Source organism: Rousettus aegyptiacus, unplaced genomic scaffold, assembly GCF_014176215.1.
Source record: "Rousettus aegyptiacus isolate mRouAeg1 unplaced genomic scaffold, mRouAeg1.p scaffold_m13_p_11, whole genome shotgun sequence".
NCBI classification, from domain to species: domain Eukaryota; kingdom Metazoa; phylum Chordata; class Mammalia; order Chiroptera; family Pteropodidae; genus Rousettus; species Rousettus aegyptiacus.
The window spans coordinates 54471501-54488629 of NW_023416286.1; positions in this window are offsets into that span (position 1 = coordinate 54471501).

Sequence of the window (17129 nt, forward strand, 5' to 3'; positions counted from 1 at the left end):
TATTTTGATATAATACACACCAAATAATCACTTAGGGCAGAAATACATTTGTCCTGAGAGACTGGATCTCAGTAGAGGTCAAACATAATTAGTAAACTACAAAGGTTTTAATTTTTAGATACATTAACTTGGTTGATTTAGCTGTTCTTAGTTGTTAAATTTAAAATATTTGAAAAAGTGAGTATCTATTTTGTTAAATAATTTACTTTATAAATAAAAAATGTATACTTTTAAATGAGAGATATATTCTCAACTTTTTAATACAAAAGATACATGGAAGTGACTTTTTAAAAATGCCAGATATAAAACAAATTTCAAGACCGGGAATGGGATTTGGGTTTCTACCCTGATCTCTAAAAACATATGAACGTTGATAGAAAAGATTTGCAAAGTGAACAATGGTTTCTTTCCTCTATAATGTTATTCAAACTTCATTTTTATGTAATGCATTGATTCTGAGATTGCCACTTGAAACCGTTTCTTTATACATATGTACATCACCATGAGAGTGACTTTAGGCCCCAAGATGCTAACTTTGTGGCATCTCGGTGTTAGCCTACTTCATGCCCGACCTAAAAACACTGCATTTGATAATTTGATGTCAATGATAGAATGGAACATTTTTCAGTGTTCCGGTGGTAGTTCACGTGGTTGATTTTATTCTTCTGCTTCCTAATAGCATAGGACTGCTCAGCAGGTAACAATAACGACAGTCAACAGTAGAGACTCTTCATACCCCTTCACTGAAAATAACGAGTAGGATTATTCCTTCACCATGAAGATAATTACATCTCTGTTCTGTTTCAATTTATTCTTTGATAGAATATTTAAATGAATAAATGAATTGTGGTAAATAAATCAAAGAATTACAGTATGTAGCAAACTAGAAACAATGTTTCATGATAACTTTAAAATTAAATTTCATAGTACAGCAAAATATATAGTAGCAAAAGATTTCCTACTATTATGTTGCAAAACTTTTGTACATCTAGTATTAGTTGCATTACACCAGAACACTATATCTTAGTTATCATGTAAGAAATTCTCCCTGTCCAAATATCATCTGCACACAATTTTTTTCTGAATTTCATTTTTTAAGGACATTTCTAAGTAAGTCTGTATGCATAAATCTTATGTGGGATGATACAGTGTTTCTGTTTAGCAAACTGCTGATTCTGTTTATTTTAAGTTGTGTTGTACAAAAAATGGTGTGTGTAATGAAGATTTAAGTCCCACATGAAATGTGTATGCTTCTCTAAGGACATCATTGAGGTCTCCTACTTTGTGCTTTTATCCCTGATTGGATATGCAATATTCAATTTCTTCAGGAGAAATATGGACCTAATGGAAATCCTTGGACTAGATGGACAGCATCATTCATCTTAATAGATGAGTAATTCCACTTGCTCATTTCATCTCCATATTCACAGAGCTTCTCATAATAATTATGATAAAGTCTCAAGACTTTAGAGATCTAGGAGATGGTTCAATCAACAATTTAAATCTAAAGCGTTCTTTTCCCATCTATTTGATCAAAAGTAACCTTGCTCTGTCATGCTCATTCAGTCCATCAGGGACTGAAATTCTGATTTTTCTTGCTTCCTTAATATTTATTCTCTTGTATATTTGCCATTTGGAAGAATCCAGAAATAACAAACCTCTTGTCGAATGCCATTTTTTCCCAACCATCGGAAAATTCACTTTTGCTTTAGATTTTATTTAGAGATAATATCTAGCAAATTCCCTCTCTCTCTTTCTCTTTGTATGTGTATATACAAAATATAAATGCATGTGTTATAAGCATTGCCCTTTCTTCAAGTTACCTACTTATGAACATGTATAAGTATGAAAAGTAGCTTTGGCAGGATGTGTAGCAAAAATTTCATTAGATATTTTACATGTGATAGCAAATAAATTTTTATAAATATCTAGGGAGATGTATATGGGAAAAAATAGTATTTATGTTCTTTCAAAGAGATTGTGAGTAAAACCTAGTTCATAAAAGGATAATTGTACACTAGCATTATAAATATGAAAACTAAAACAATACACAGTTCTGAGTGTCTGTGTCAATCATAAGTGGTGTGAAGAAATGCTAGTGGGAATTGTTTCCAAAACCGTTCACACATTTCTGAACTGAAGTATTTTGTAAAGGAATGAATGGGATGAGGCTCTCATTTCTCAAAAATATAGAATTAAAGACTGGAACAGAGAAAAGGTAGTAAAATATTCCATATAAGGAAATACAAAGTTTGGTCAGTGTTCTAGAGCAGAAAGAGAATTTATGTGATAAAGAAGGGAAAGAGAACATTCTGAGGGAAACGTTTATTGTTTTAGATGAAAATCATTGACTACACAATGCACCCTTGTTTGTGGATAATAGCTGAATTAATAAGCAATAAAGAGTGTTCCCACAATGAAAGTGCTAAATATATATGTTGCCTTTGCTTTTCAGTGCCAAATATTGTGCTTCTGGGTAGCCAAATACAACTTATAAAAAACAGCATTAAGTAAAAGGTAAGGATTTTTCATTTCAAATGCTGTATCCTGTATGCCCACATTCTTTCAAACCTGGGTCTCTAATAAATACATAGAAATTACTCCTATGTTCAAAAGATGTGTGATTTTCTGTCTATCATCAATGTCATTCTTATATCTATACTTGGTAAAAAAAAAAAAAAAAGTAAAAGACAAATATAGAATTGTAGATTGAAAAGGATTTAACTGATTTCCAAACTGCATTTTGTCCATTTCTCTTTCTCCAGGTAAAACTATGCGTAAATCATGCAAGGAAATTACCTTTCCACCTTCCCTTTCTGTCAACTCTTAATATAGATTTCCTTTCTGTAGTCATGCAACATCCACTTGTATATTTATAACCAGCATTGGTTTATATTAGGTTTTGTAATATAAAAGTTGTACTTTAATAATTATCTTCTTAATTAAAGAAAAATATAGAATAAATATTTGACCAGTTTTAGCTATATATTGTAATTAGCTGTAAAAGGGCAAGTCTAATTATGTGATTTATAGTAAAATCTGTAGTAAAAAAATTAATAATTTCTTAATTTAATAAGAATCTTAGTGAGTACAAACCCCATAGCTCTATGTTATAAGATTAGGTTTATGCCAGCTGATTTTAGCTTTACTTCTACATTTTAGAGGCACCTCCAACTATTGGATAATATGAATGAATAAAGCAAACAGAATATTTACAAATAACTTATTTACAAATAACTTAGAAACAATTTCTTCAGTTTAAATATTATAATGTATAACTTAAGAAAAATGAGTTATGCTATGATTTAGCTTGTATTTAGAGACTTAAATATAAGAGAATTTTTCTATCCAAATATATAGATTCTTAGTTTAAAAATCCACACATCTCCTGAATTAGGGATACTATAACCCCACACCTTTTAATTTTTAACATGCAATTAATAAGTACCCACTTATACACTGTCACTCTGTTGTTTTTATTTATAAGCTCTCGTTGTTTAAAATATTCCAAAAAATACAAATTATTTTCTATTTTGCACAAGACCCTATGATTATACTGCATTAGCCAAGAATTTCCAATAGAAATAAATGTCATTTTTGTATATAAATCATCTGGAAAGATTTTAAATGTCAAAGCATTTTGTATGTTTATTAAAAAATAATATCATAATTGCATTAGTGTGCTACATGGCAGGCAGAAACACACCAACCTGCAGACCAGCTAGTATAAAATCAGTGGATAAAATACACAGAAGAACAAAATAATATTTGATTTAAAATTTACAATAGAGTTTTAAAATACAAAATAAACAGTGTGTGTATGATAGGCAGCATATTTACTAAAAATTTATCGCCCACTTGGCCATGACTTACATTAAATAAAGTTAACCCAAAAGCATCCTGTATTTAAATGGTTTTTAAAAGTAGTCAATTTTATTAGTTTAAGAGCTCCTATTGTTATATATTTTTATTTCAATGTATCAAATTATATTATTAAGATCTGTTGTCCAGTTACCTCTCAAGGCCTTTTGAGTACAGCTTGGCTTGATTCTTCTCTATTATCAACCCTTCTCATGTGTGTAGCTTAAAACCTTGCTGTAGTTATGTAGGTTTCTTTACTATTTCCTACATATATCATTTTTGTCTCCATTCCTGAACTAAAGTCTATGAATATCTCATTTTATGAATTATATTCCATCTCCTTTTGACCAATTCATGTCATGCATCCCCTTGATACACAGGTCTCAGCTCCAAGAATTCTTCCCTTGGCCATGTATGTATAATTTATGCTTTTATGTGATTTCTTCTTCCTTTTCTCTATTATCTATGCAGTAGGGTGAAGAACAGTAGTGAGATTTGGAAACTTATTTTCTTGTGTTAGCATATTTTCCATGGGATCTCGAGCATGTACTTTGATATCTGCGAAATTCAATTATCTCATCTATAAGATAAATATGCTGAAGAAGATCACTTTGAAGTCTTGGCCTGTGCCCAAATTCCATAATTCCATGCGTTTCTGAGTCTCTCAAAAGAAAATCCATTGTGTTCTGCTTTTTGTTTTTGTTTTGTTATTCCCACTCTGACTATAATGAACACAGTCTTCATGAGCTAAATCCTTGTGTAATAAACCGATTACATCAAGAGTCTTCCTGGGAATGACAATCTAGCCAAACCATTGTTGCTTGCATTTGTGTACTAAATTCTCCAGTGTCACAGAAATGCTCTGGTCCCTTTTGACTCTAAAATATCCAAGGAAGATCAGGGGCCCAAGTACCTTCTACAGCTGGAAAGTGCAGTGTTGTTTTGTGAACCAGATCTCCATTTCCACCACTAGTGCAGTATCTGCTAAAAGATCTTGATGCAGAAACTCACTTTGTGCTATTTCAAAAATAAAGCAAAACAAAAACTTTAGTATCTTCAATAACAAATGAAAAACTGTGCATCAAATATTAGCAAAAACTTTCAGTTTCTCAGTCACTGCTCACTGGACTCACCAGAAAAAAATAAAATAAGAAATAAAGAAGGAAAAAAAGATTTAAAAATGAATTACTCTTCAATTCTAGATTTTATTCTTGTAAATTATTTTTTCTCTTTAAAACATACTAAAGGGTGAGGTGGCAAATGTCAGCATGATTCCAGTAAACATTACTTAATGTCCAAATGGAAACACCAAAGAAGGCTCACAAAATCAAATATGGTCTATAATTTTCATGCCTTCCACTCTGTCATCATCCAGTTTATTTAATTTTTTCACCATCTTGAATCCAAAAGAGCCCTGGAGCTTCAGTCACATGTCGTATGAATAAAAAGTTCTTCGTGGAGTGAGTGAGTTGCATCATTTCTAAGTGATCTTCCATTCCCTATGCCTCATGCTTTCAGGACACTTGAAGATAGATGGGAATGTCAGGTTACAGTAAGTTACACATTAATCCATGCTCCCACTGCAATGACAGTTAACTTTCCTTGATGGGAGATGCGAAAGAACAGTGATATAAGTGTGCATGCTGCCTAGTTTTTTCCATTTTTTACATTTCTTGCTAACTTCTCTTGAAATGATGAGAGAAGGGCTTACTAAAAATTTATTTCAGAGTGAAACAGGCTCCATTCCACAGGCGGTTACTGTTATTTCATTCAATGACATTTCCTTAGGCTTCAGATTTATTTTAATTCTACTAAGTATTCAGATAGACTCATTTTTCATATACCTAGACTGAGATTCTTTCCCCTGACGAATCCAATATATTTTTCAACCTATAAGTTGCATAAAAACCTTTAAGGCAAATGGACTTATTTTGTTTTACTGCTTACTATATGATCTATTTCTCTGTTCTATCTTGAACTGTATTTATATAAATTCTAATGTAAAGTTAAATGTCATAGTTTTAGTTAAATCATATACTACAGATCATTTTATAGTAGTGAGATTTAGTTTAATTTCTCTTTTGTTCAATCAAACTCTATTTTTCTAAGATTGTCCTTGTATTAAAATAACTAAATGCATTTATTTTCAAATTAAATACCAAAATTATTACCTAAAGTAGAAAAAAACTTGCAAATTGTATAACCATAACATTCATTTCTACATAAAAGTCTAGCTAATAATATTTAAGACATTAATCATAATAGTAAGTAAAGATTTAGCATGTCCATGTTATAAAACATTTTTTTTTAATTTCAGGAAAAAAATACTAGCAAAGCAAAGGTATTTATTTAAATGAGCAATGGGTTTTGGAACTAGTCCTGTACACTAAAAATATTTGATTCATTTTTCCAACTATTTAAAAACTTTTTAGGCATTAGCCTCCTTGGGTTATATAACACTTGTTAGTGTTGAAAAGTCTGATCAGTTGTGCCTAAGTAAACAAATCAGATATGGTTATTGTTAAATGGAGGAGGAGTTGATATCTGTAGTGGATTAAACGATAGTCCCCTGAAAGATATGTCCACACCTCCAAATCAGGGAATGTGACCTTTTTTGGACAAGAGGTCTTTGTAAATGTAATTAGATTATGAATTAAGAGGTGAGGTCATCCTGGATTAATCCAGGTAGACCTAAATCCAATGTCAGATATCTTTATAAGAGAAAAACAGACATACAGAGAAGGCAATGTGAAAACCGAGGCAGATAATGGAGTGATGCAGCAACAAGCCAAAGAACACTTGGAGCCACTAGAATCTGAAGGAGGCAAGGAACAATTTTCTGTGGAGCCTTCAGAAAGCATAGCCCTGCTAGCACTTTGACTTTGGACTTCTAGTCTCTAGAACTATGAGCAAATAAACTTCCATTGCTATAAACCACCAAGTTTGTGGTAATTTGTGACAATGGTGCTATCTATATTCAATATGATGTACATAGAAAGAAGGATTGAGCAGGTAAGAACTTTAAAAATTATGCTGTCTCTTTCTTAAATCCTTTTGGGACTCTGAACAGCATTTAATTAAAAATAATTTGAGGAAGGATTGACAGTTCCCAAGTGTTAATTCAGAAATGTAGAATTTCTCTCTATTCATGCAGTTGTAATTTTGTGTCCCTAAATAAAATGTATAATTTCCATTATATATCTTCTGTCTCTTGGTTGTTAAATATCATCAAATATTTTTGTCCATTTTCATTTATTAATAATCTTAGAAGTTATAAATATATTATTTTTGCATAATTATCATCTCCAGATTTCACATTAGTTTTAATATTTATTTCTCTTTGTATACCTTTTTCAAACCTTAAAATTTGAGGAATAAAAAATTTTATTCCTCAAAATTTTTCACCAGCCCCCAGGAATCACTGTCACTTAAACTTGCTTACTTACTGTCACAATATATTATATATCTGCTTCTCTTTTTCTCCTGAACATGAAGGATCAAGCATCCTATGTTTTCTAGCAATATCTATGTAGCAGTTTTTTTTTTTTTTTCAATTCTATTTTCTACTTCACTTTCTGGATCTCTGTACATTGGCTTAGAATATGAAATTAAGATTTTTCAATTCTGTAGAACATATGACTATATAGTCCCCTACATTTGTGGATTGCTCATTAAAGGAAGAAATGTCCTATAACTCTATACTCTCCCTACTCTTGTATTATTGTTTTTTGAGATTTCACTTTCAATTCATATTTATGAAGTTGCTGTAGTTACGTTTATTATAGTTATTATTACTTAAAGCAGTGTTAGTCAGCATAAGTATTATATCCTTTCATAATAGGACAGCACTTTGTTCAAAAATGTCCCATGCATTGCCAGTAGTACATATCAATAACACTTCTTCATTATTTTCACAGCTAATGAAGTCCTTAAACATCTCCAAATGTCTTATAGGGGAATGACACTACTCCAGTTGAGAATTCCTAACATGAATTAAATATATTTAGGTCTATCAATATGGTTTACTCATGTGTTGATTTCTATTCCTTTGACATTCCATCTTTACATCTAAGATCATGTTTCTTTCTTTTTTTTTTTTTTTTGCAAACTATGATAGTTTTTTAATTGAGAGTATGTAATGGTAAATTATTGTAGCCTTTACTTTTCATCAATGTCCTAATTTTACCCTCTGTATTAAGCATCTATTTACTCTGAAGGTTTAATTTTCCTCAGCCATTGGAATGTTTTGCTCCACTGTCTTCATAAATCTTTTATTGCCCATGAGAATACCAATACCAACTGATTTTTGTTTCTTTACAATTTATCTCTTTTTTCTCTTTATTTTTTAGATTTTTCTATTATTATTATTTTTGCAGTTTAAAGTTTTATTTATTAAGTGTATATGTGTGGCTTTATTTTGTAAAGCACTTAGTGGAATTTTATATATATATATATATATATATATATATATATATATATATATATATATATATATTCTTTTTTCCTGAATTTTCAATCTATATATAGAGAGAGAGAGAGGGAGAATTTTCGATCAATCTATCTATACATCTATCTATCTATCTATCTATCTATCGATCGATCGATCGATAGATAGATAGATGGATAGATAGATATTCTTTTTTTCCTGAATAATTCCTAAAAACTATTTCTTCTATAGTCTCCTTCTGGAGCATCTATTAGACAGATGTTGGATATTCTGGTTCTGTCTTTTATGGTTGAACTTTGTTTTATAGTTTGTCTCTATATATTTTTTGTTTTTCCTTCTTTGACCCACTGATTACTTAGGAGCATCTTGTTAAATTGCACGTACTTGTGAAATTCTCAAATTTTCTTCTGTTATTTATTTCAAATTTTATTCCATTAATTGGAGAACACATTTTTGCCTTGTTTCAATGTTTTTAAATTCATTAAGTTCAAAATTATATCTCAGGGAAAAAGTTCTGTACTAATTTTTGTGATCATGTTTATAAGGTGTTAAATGCAATCCATTGAAGGGCCATTTATCTTACGGGGCCTCCAAATGTGTCCACATTGTTCAAGAAAATGATGACATTCAAGAAATTCAAGTTGACTTACAAATTTGTATCTGATTTTATTTTTCAATATTTTCTTTTCCAGCATATTTATAGAAATTATCTTACATTAGCAGTAAAATAAAAACATTTTAAATAATTTGTTAATTAAATTTGAATTAATTTAATAAATTTAAATACCTTGCAGAATATCAGGTACTATTTATAGCATCCACATCATGTTTTATGATATTTTAATAGGCTTATTATCGCATCTATAAATCCTAATAAATGATTTTCTTTTTATCTGTCTTCTCAAATTTGTTGTTATTATTGTTATTACAGCTAAAAGTCAGTTTTCTCAAGTGATGTAAAGGCTTGAAATGTGTAGAACACTATGCTGAAAATATTGGAGATATTTTCTAACACTTCATTTCAATCAGCAGAAATAAGAGAGCATCCTTATTACGATTTTTACAAATGCACAAGTGTGAGATATGAGATTAATATCAGAAGCAGTGTAACTTATTCAAAGACAGAAATAAATACTCTCAGCTTTATCATTTCTAGAAAAAAATCACTTATTTAACATTTTTGTGTCATCTACTCAAGGTAAAAAACAATATCTGTGCTCACCACTATACCCAGACTTGCATAGATGAACATATGTTAGAAAATATCTTACTTTATTCACTCTGTACTGGTGCAGTTTTAAAACTGATGATTGGCTGTCTCCTCCTTTGGAAGTAGGGGTGAAATTCATGTATTTCTAAACACCTAATTCAACAGACAAGACTGTTATCAGCGATTATGAGTGAGATGTAGTTAATTCATTTTTATGTCAGTCATGATTCTGATAATATACATAAAGGATTCTTGCCCTCAGCTTGAATGTAAAACTGTATTATTGATAATTTATGGTTTTTACTTAATTGCATATTTAACTTCAGACTTTGTATGTGGCTAACATTTTTGTTATGTAATGAAAATATTAATAAAAAATAAAATGATGATATTCCACAAATAAAGTTATTTTGAAAAAATGTGTTTATTATTGTATCTACCAAAGCATATACACTATTTGACCTTTATTTGAAAATATGTAATTATTTCTAATGCCACTTTAGGACATTCAGAAATTTCACATATAAAAAATTTAAATTTACGCACAATTAGAAATTATGGCTATAGTGGGTTAAATATTGTCCCTCAAGAATTTATATGCTCCTGGAATATCAGAATGTGATCTTATGTAGAAAAGTCTTTGGATATTGAATTAGTTATAGATTGTAAAGTGAAATCATTCTAGATTTAGAATGAACCCCCAACCTAAGAATTTGTGTCCTTATGAAAATAAGAAAAGACACAAAGAGACATAGAAAAGAAGAAAGGGTGAAAATGGAGTCAGGGATTGAGGTGAAGCATCTAAAGGGTGAGGATAGCCAAGGAATGACACCAGAAGCTAGGCTAGAGGCCTGAGACAGTTTCTCTGTCAAAAACTTCGGAAAGAACCAACCTTGCCAAAACCTTGATTTCAGACTTCTGGCCTCCTTAACTATTAAATAATAAATTTATGTTATTTTAAGTCACCTACATTGTTGTGATTTGTTATGGCAGCCATAGGAAAGTAATACAATTACATGTGCTATAAATTTTATAGGTCTTTTAAATTGTGTATTTAACAATTCTATTTCTCTCATTAGTGCAACTTGAGGTGATTGTCATATTTGTTAGAATAGAATCCAAGTAGCATTTTGAATTGTAATTGGTCTTCTTGACAATGTATTGTTTATTTATAAATTTAGCCCAATATTATAACCGTACTATTGCTAATTGACATCAGAAACTATTGTCGGTTGAGTAATAATGAAGAGCAATGCTGTCCTTAAACTATTATAGCTTGAATGATAAATATTTTATTTTTCAACTTTACATAGGCAAGAAGACAGATGGCAATATTTATTAATATAATCATTAATGACATAAAACAGTCCTCTTCATTACAATAGTTTTATTTACTTATGTGTACTATATATACTGTAATTCATTTACATACTTCACAAGCATTTACGAGTGCCTCTTAAGTGACAGACACTGTGGTAAATGTCCAAGATACAAAGATGATGTTTAACCATGACAGTGTAAATTCATTAAATTAAGGGGATTCAGGGGATGCCATAGAAATACGTTAAAAGATACCAAATTAGTTGGGGGAGGTGAAGAAAATCTTCGTGGAGGAAATAATTTGTAACTTGGGACCTGTGACAGTTAATTTTATGTGTCAATTTAACTGGGTCAAGAGGTGCTCAGATGTTTAATCACACATTATTCTGGGTATGTCTGTGAGGATGTTTCTGGATGAGATTAACATTTGAATCAATAGACTGAGTAAAACTGATTATCCTGCCTACTTTGGTGGGCCCATCCAACACACTGAAGGCTTAAATTAAAAAAGGCGGTCCTTTCCTCTAGTGAAGAGAACTTTTCCTGCCTGACTGCCTGAAACTAGCACATTGTCTTTTCCTTCCTTCGGTTAAGCTAAGAGACTCTAGAACCAGAATGCCTTCACGTCCCATCCTGATTTCTATTAAGCCTGCGGTCTTGGAGAAATTAATTAACTCTTTTTTTCTCTGGTTTCTAAACTAAAAAACTATGGATTATTAAAGTAGCTACCTCCTTGGATCATTATAAAGGTATGTAATAAGTAGGTATATAGAGACTTGCTCCTTAGCTAACAATGGAGTAATCCACCAAACATCATAGTTTAGCCTAGTCACTTTCTACTGAATGCTTATTACTTTTGCAACATCATAAACTCAAAAATCGTGAGTTGAATCATCGTAAGTCAGAGAACATCTGTGTTTGTGTGTCTGTGTATGTATTCAAGTGTTATTTCAAATTATGGTTACCTGGATACAACTGTTTCACTTTCACTCTTAAAATATAGTATTACCTATAAAAATCTAGATTATCTGTTATTGTCTTTCAGGATATTAAAAATATCATTCTACGTTTCTCTATTGTCTATGCCAGTTGATCATCATCAGTGTCTGAAGATAATCTTTTTTTCTCCTCTGTATAGCTGTATGGTATTTTAAAAATATGACTATAGTTTTATATGGTTTCACTAAAAGTGTATCTAGGCTTATTTATAGTTCTTTATAAAGCTTAGGGTTCATGAATTTTTTTTAAATATGTAGATTGTTGTTTGTAATCAATAAGAAAAATGCTTGATTTTTTTTCCTTAAAAGTATAGACTAGTGGTTACCAGAGGGTAGAGGAGAGGTAGACAAGGTAAAGGGGGTTGAATATATGATAACAGAAAGAAATCTAACCAGGGGAGGTGAACATGCAGGGTAAATATATATATGCCTTACTGTTAAAGTATACAGCTGAAATTTATTGGATTTCATTAACCAATGTTACCGTAAAAAATAAATAAATTTAAAAAATATATATATATACACATATATTACCTCTTCTATTTGCCTCCTCTTATACTTCTAGAATTCAAATTAAATAATTACTAGGCATTCTTCTTCTATTGCTCTTGTATTTTAATCTCTCATAAACTCTATCCTTTTTTTTTCTTTCTGTGATGCATTCAGTACAATGTCTTCCAACCTGACTTCTAGTTTACTAGTTCTTTCTTTAACTTTGTCTAGTTTGATTTTAAAACTGACGATTGAATTTTCTTTTAATTTAAACTATTTAAACATATTTAAAATAAATTATTTTTAATTACTGGATAATTTATTTGATTATTTTTTCAACTCACTAAGTATTCTTATTTGCCTTTATTCTCTAATAATTTATTTTTTCCCTGAAAAGTTTTAAAATTTAGCCTTTCTTTTTATTATACAATATCAGTATATTTTATAATCTTTGTGTTATATTTCTACCTCTAAAGTATTTGTAGATCTTATTTTTTATAATGTTGGTTCATACTCATGAGAACGTTATTTTTTTGGTTCCTTAGTAATCTTTGGATTTGTGTTAATCTTTAAAATATATGTGGGAGTAAATTCCTCAAGAGAGTATTTGTATTTGCTTTTGATGAGTGGCTGGTCTCTTCTAGCTCAGAATCACTTCAACTAAATTCATGTTTTAAGTTATTTGAGAGTTATTTGGGAGTTTTTAGGTATTATGATTGGGGCTTTAAATCCAAAGGCTGTGCTATGCTTTTACTATGTTTGTTTTTGCATCTTTCTACTGCTGAGTCAGCATTAAAATTATTTCCTCTAAAGTTTGCTCTTTGAGTATTTTCATTTGTACTCTGCAGAAGTACCCTGTGCATGATAAGATTAACATCAGGAAGTTTTCAAAGAACTCTCCACTTTGGACGAATGGCAAGCATTTACCTCTGTCTCCCATAACTCATGAAACATGGCAAACTGATGGTCAAGTTCATCAAGATGTGGAAAATTCATTAGAATGAAAGCATCTATAGACCTCTAATTATCCCTCTAGATTCCCATGCTGCTTAAATTTTACCAGATGATTTTCAACATTTTTCTTTTCTTTATACCATAAATATTCTTTGATTTATCATATATTTGCTTATGTTTTATTCCTTTTATTAAATTGTGATTTCCAAGTTGGAAGAGACCATGTATTCATTTGTTTGTTTATCTTTTGTCTTTGTTTCAGTAGAATCATCTCTTGAGCATAAAAGAAATGCAAACTCGTGTTTAATGGCAATGTGTATATGTGAATACATGAAGACATTCAGAAGCTTATTATACTGATGTCATTATTATGATTCAAAATATTTTTGTTTTGATTTTCGCTTTTAAAATAGTATTGAAAGACTATGGCACAGTCTTTTCAAGATCTTCCAAAGTGCTTAATATTCATTCCCAGAAAGCAAATATTTGTAGAAAACACTTGAAAATAATTTCAAACCTTTTTTGATGAAAGTAGGAGATATCAAATGCTAAATAAATAAATGTAATTAAAAAGTAGGAGTGACTGAAGAGTAATAAGATGGACATTTAAAGGCATCACTTTTAACTTTGACTTAAATTTCAAATCCCATAATCTTATGATAATACTCATTTAGCAAAATTAATTTGGGTAGATTTGTTTAAATATTTCTTTGCCATAAAGTTGCATTTTTTGCAGATTGATGTATTCAAGTAAGTGTTTCTATATTTTCATTTTGTTACACTCAATGTCTAGATAAATGAGTATTCAGAAACATCTGCTTCAAAGTCATGGAAATTTGAAATGGTGACACATGCTAGTGGATCTGTTCTGAATGCCTGTATTCAATGTTTCAACATTTAACATTTCTGTCGTCAACACTGCATACATGGCAGATACGATTCGGTCATTTTGAAAAATTTCTTTTCTTATATTACTATTTGAGTCATCAGGTGATAATCAATAACACCAGCTACTGGTCTTACCTAATAGTTTATATTTTCTATTACCATATTCAAATTGTATTATGTTCACAATATTTAAATTTATAAAGATTATTCAAGAATTCAATATTTAATTTAAAGAAGCTGACTTAAGTTTGCATTTGAAAGTGTGTGGTGTATGGATATAATGTGTCTGTGTGCAGGGGCAAAATTGTAAATTATTTAGGGGGTGGGCTGCTAACGAACTGTATTATTAATTTAATCTTTATTTTGTAGACATGAGTATATCTCTGAGTATATTATACCATGGACATCTGGAACAAACTATAAGTAAGAATTAATATTAATCGCTGTACAGTTAAATTTATGGAGGACATTACAATGATAGCTACAATACCCAGTTTATCTGTCTACAAAGAAAAATTATTGAACTTATTAATTAAGTTGATATATTATTCAAGATTTATTTTTATTGGTATATATTTTCTAACTATTTGTATTGAGGTAGAAATGTGAAGAACAAATTTTAGGAGGAAAAAAAGAGCCTAATTGCTGCATATGTAGAAGAGATATTAATATTTTCTGTGCCTATATGCCACGTGACTTCTAAATATTATTTCAAGTTCTATGATGTCATGCAAAAAAATTAAAATCTGCTGTTAAGTGTTTTGATAATTCTTGTATCTTCTATTATGCTGTGAGTGGAGAAGAACGTTCTTTTTTCCATTGGAACTGAGTTTTCGTCTAGTCTCATGGTTCTTTTTCTTCTTAACATAACTCCATTCTTTAAAGAAGCATGCACTCATGTTTATTTGTCTCCACAAACACTGTGAATGATGGAAGGAGTCAGGAGGTACTCGGTGAATTGCTGCTGCCTCACATTACATCTGGTCTGCTGTGATCGTTAATTGCCTGTCACAGCCACTGAGCCATGGAGCTCGCAGGGCTGCCACCTCCTGTTTGGTCAAGTTGTCATCTACTATTAATCTGAACCCTGTTGTTGTTTTTTCCATTGTCTCTACTTTCTCACTCTGGATGGAATGAAAATCTATTATCTAGCTGTGATATGAGTATATCAAAATTTTAATTTTGAAGGAAAACGAAATGAAAAGACCTTCTCGTAAAAAGTGAATCTCCCACCAGGACTGCATGGTATTTTTCCTGCCATGCTGATTTTAAGGGCCCATGTCATTTTCTTTTCTACTACGACTCAGCTATTTTCATAACATCAGAGATAATCTGGTAAATGTTGTAAACTGCAAGCAAAAACAAAATAAAAACAAAAATGCAAGGAAAATTCTGAGGCCAGTTTAATAATGATCAGAAAGTTTTTGTTGCTGATGGGTTTTGACAAAATATTACAGAAAACATGACTATATACCAGAGGGGGCGAAGGATCTCATTTCAAGACTGCTGAAGCATAATCCAGACAAAGGTCAATGCTGGGAGAAGTACTTGAGCACCCCAGGATCATAGCAAAGTCATCAAAACAAAGTAGCTAAAAGAAACAAAAGAATCTTGCAAGTAGAAAACCCCTTGAGCCAGGGTTTCTGTATAATCTGGCAGGAACAAGCTACTGACATTTATTTTACTACTGACTGGTTGCTTTCAATCTACATCATTACCACCCCCCCTCCAAAAAAAGAAATTTTAACTGAGATGGGGTAGACAAGTTGCAGGGGTTGGGTAGCTCAACCTGTTTATTGAGGAAGATCTAATTTAATAAACATGGTATTCTGAAATGAAAGTGGCCAGAAGAATCATGCGAGTTTTATTGACTTCTTAATCCTGTGTCAGGGTTCAACTACAGCACCTGCACGGCTTGTGCCAGGTAAGGCATCCTTTTGGGCAATGGAATCCAGGTGTAGAAAAAGTAACCAGTTTGCTTGACTTGACCAGTTAAAAAGTTGAGCAATGACCTTCCAAGTATCCCAGTGTATGTGTAACTTATTAGGTGGCCAACCCTAATAAAGCTGTTGAATTAATACATAAGATTTTTTCTTTTAATGTTCAAGATTTTATATAGTAAAAAGAATCTGCTCCTCCATTTCCAACATGCTCCCATATGGATATGCTCCTGGGATCAGCAGCGGTCTATTACCATTTGCTCATGAAGCCCTAAAATTGGTCAGAACAGGACATTGATGAACTCCACGGTCATACTTCACCAAAAAGTTGAAGATGTACTGTAAATTCCAATTTTTGTCTCAAATTATATCCAAGCTGTTTGTCCCACATATTTCACCAGGTCAGCAAAATGATAATATAAATATCAACCAATGTAACATGTAGATGTCTTAAATGAAAAATAAAGCTCTACCTTTAAAATTTCTAAAGGAGAAATTATAGCTCTCCAAATTAATTTCTATTGCCATTGTAAGTTAAATTCCAAAGAAAGTTTAAAGTCTTAACTTTAAAGTCCAAAGAAAGTAGAAATTTAACATTATCTGTCCTAAATTTATGTTGCTCCATCTTCATTAGAAACGTGTAGCTAAGTAGCCTCTGCTTGCTCCTGGAGGATGACATTTTGCTCCTGCCCTCTCTCAGCCGCTGCCATTGCTTCCTAGCCCAGAAATCCCTGTTTGCCCCACACTCAAGAACTGAAGCTCTCAAGTTTTCTAAAAGCTGTAACACTAGGAGCCCACTAACAGCCTGAGCTCTGCCCAAGACCTGTGTCTGTAGCCATTACCTTCTGCAGCAATGGGGTCTATTTCTATCGGCTTCCAATTTTTCTCTACTCTTTTAAGAAAGAATCTGCTGTATTCATGCTTTTTCATTTGCTCGCTTCTGTCTGTACTTAGATGGTTAGCACCATCTGTTGTGTTTGAGTACACAATTTCATTATTAAATATCCTTTACTTTCTGA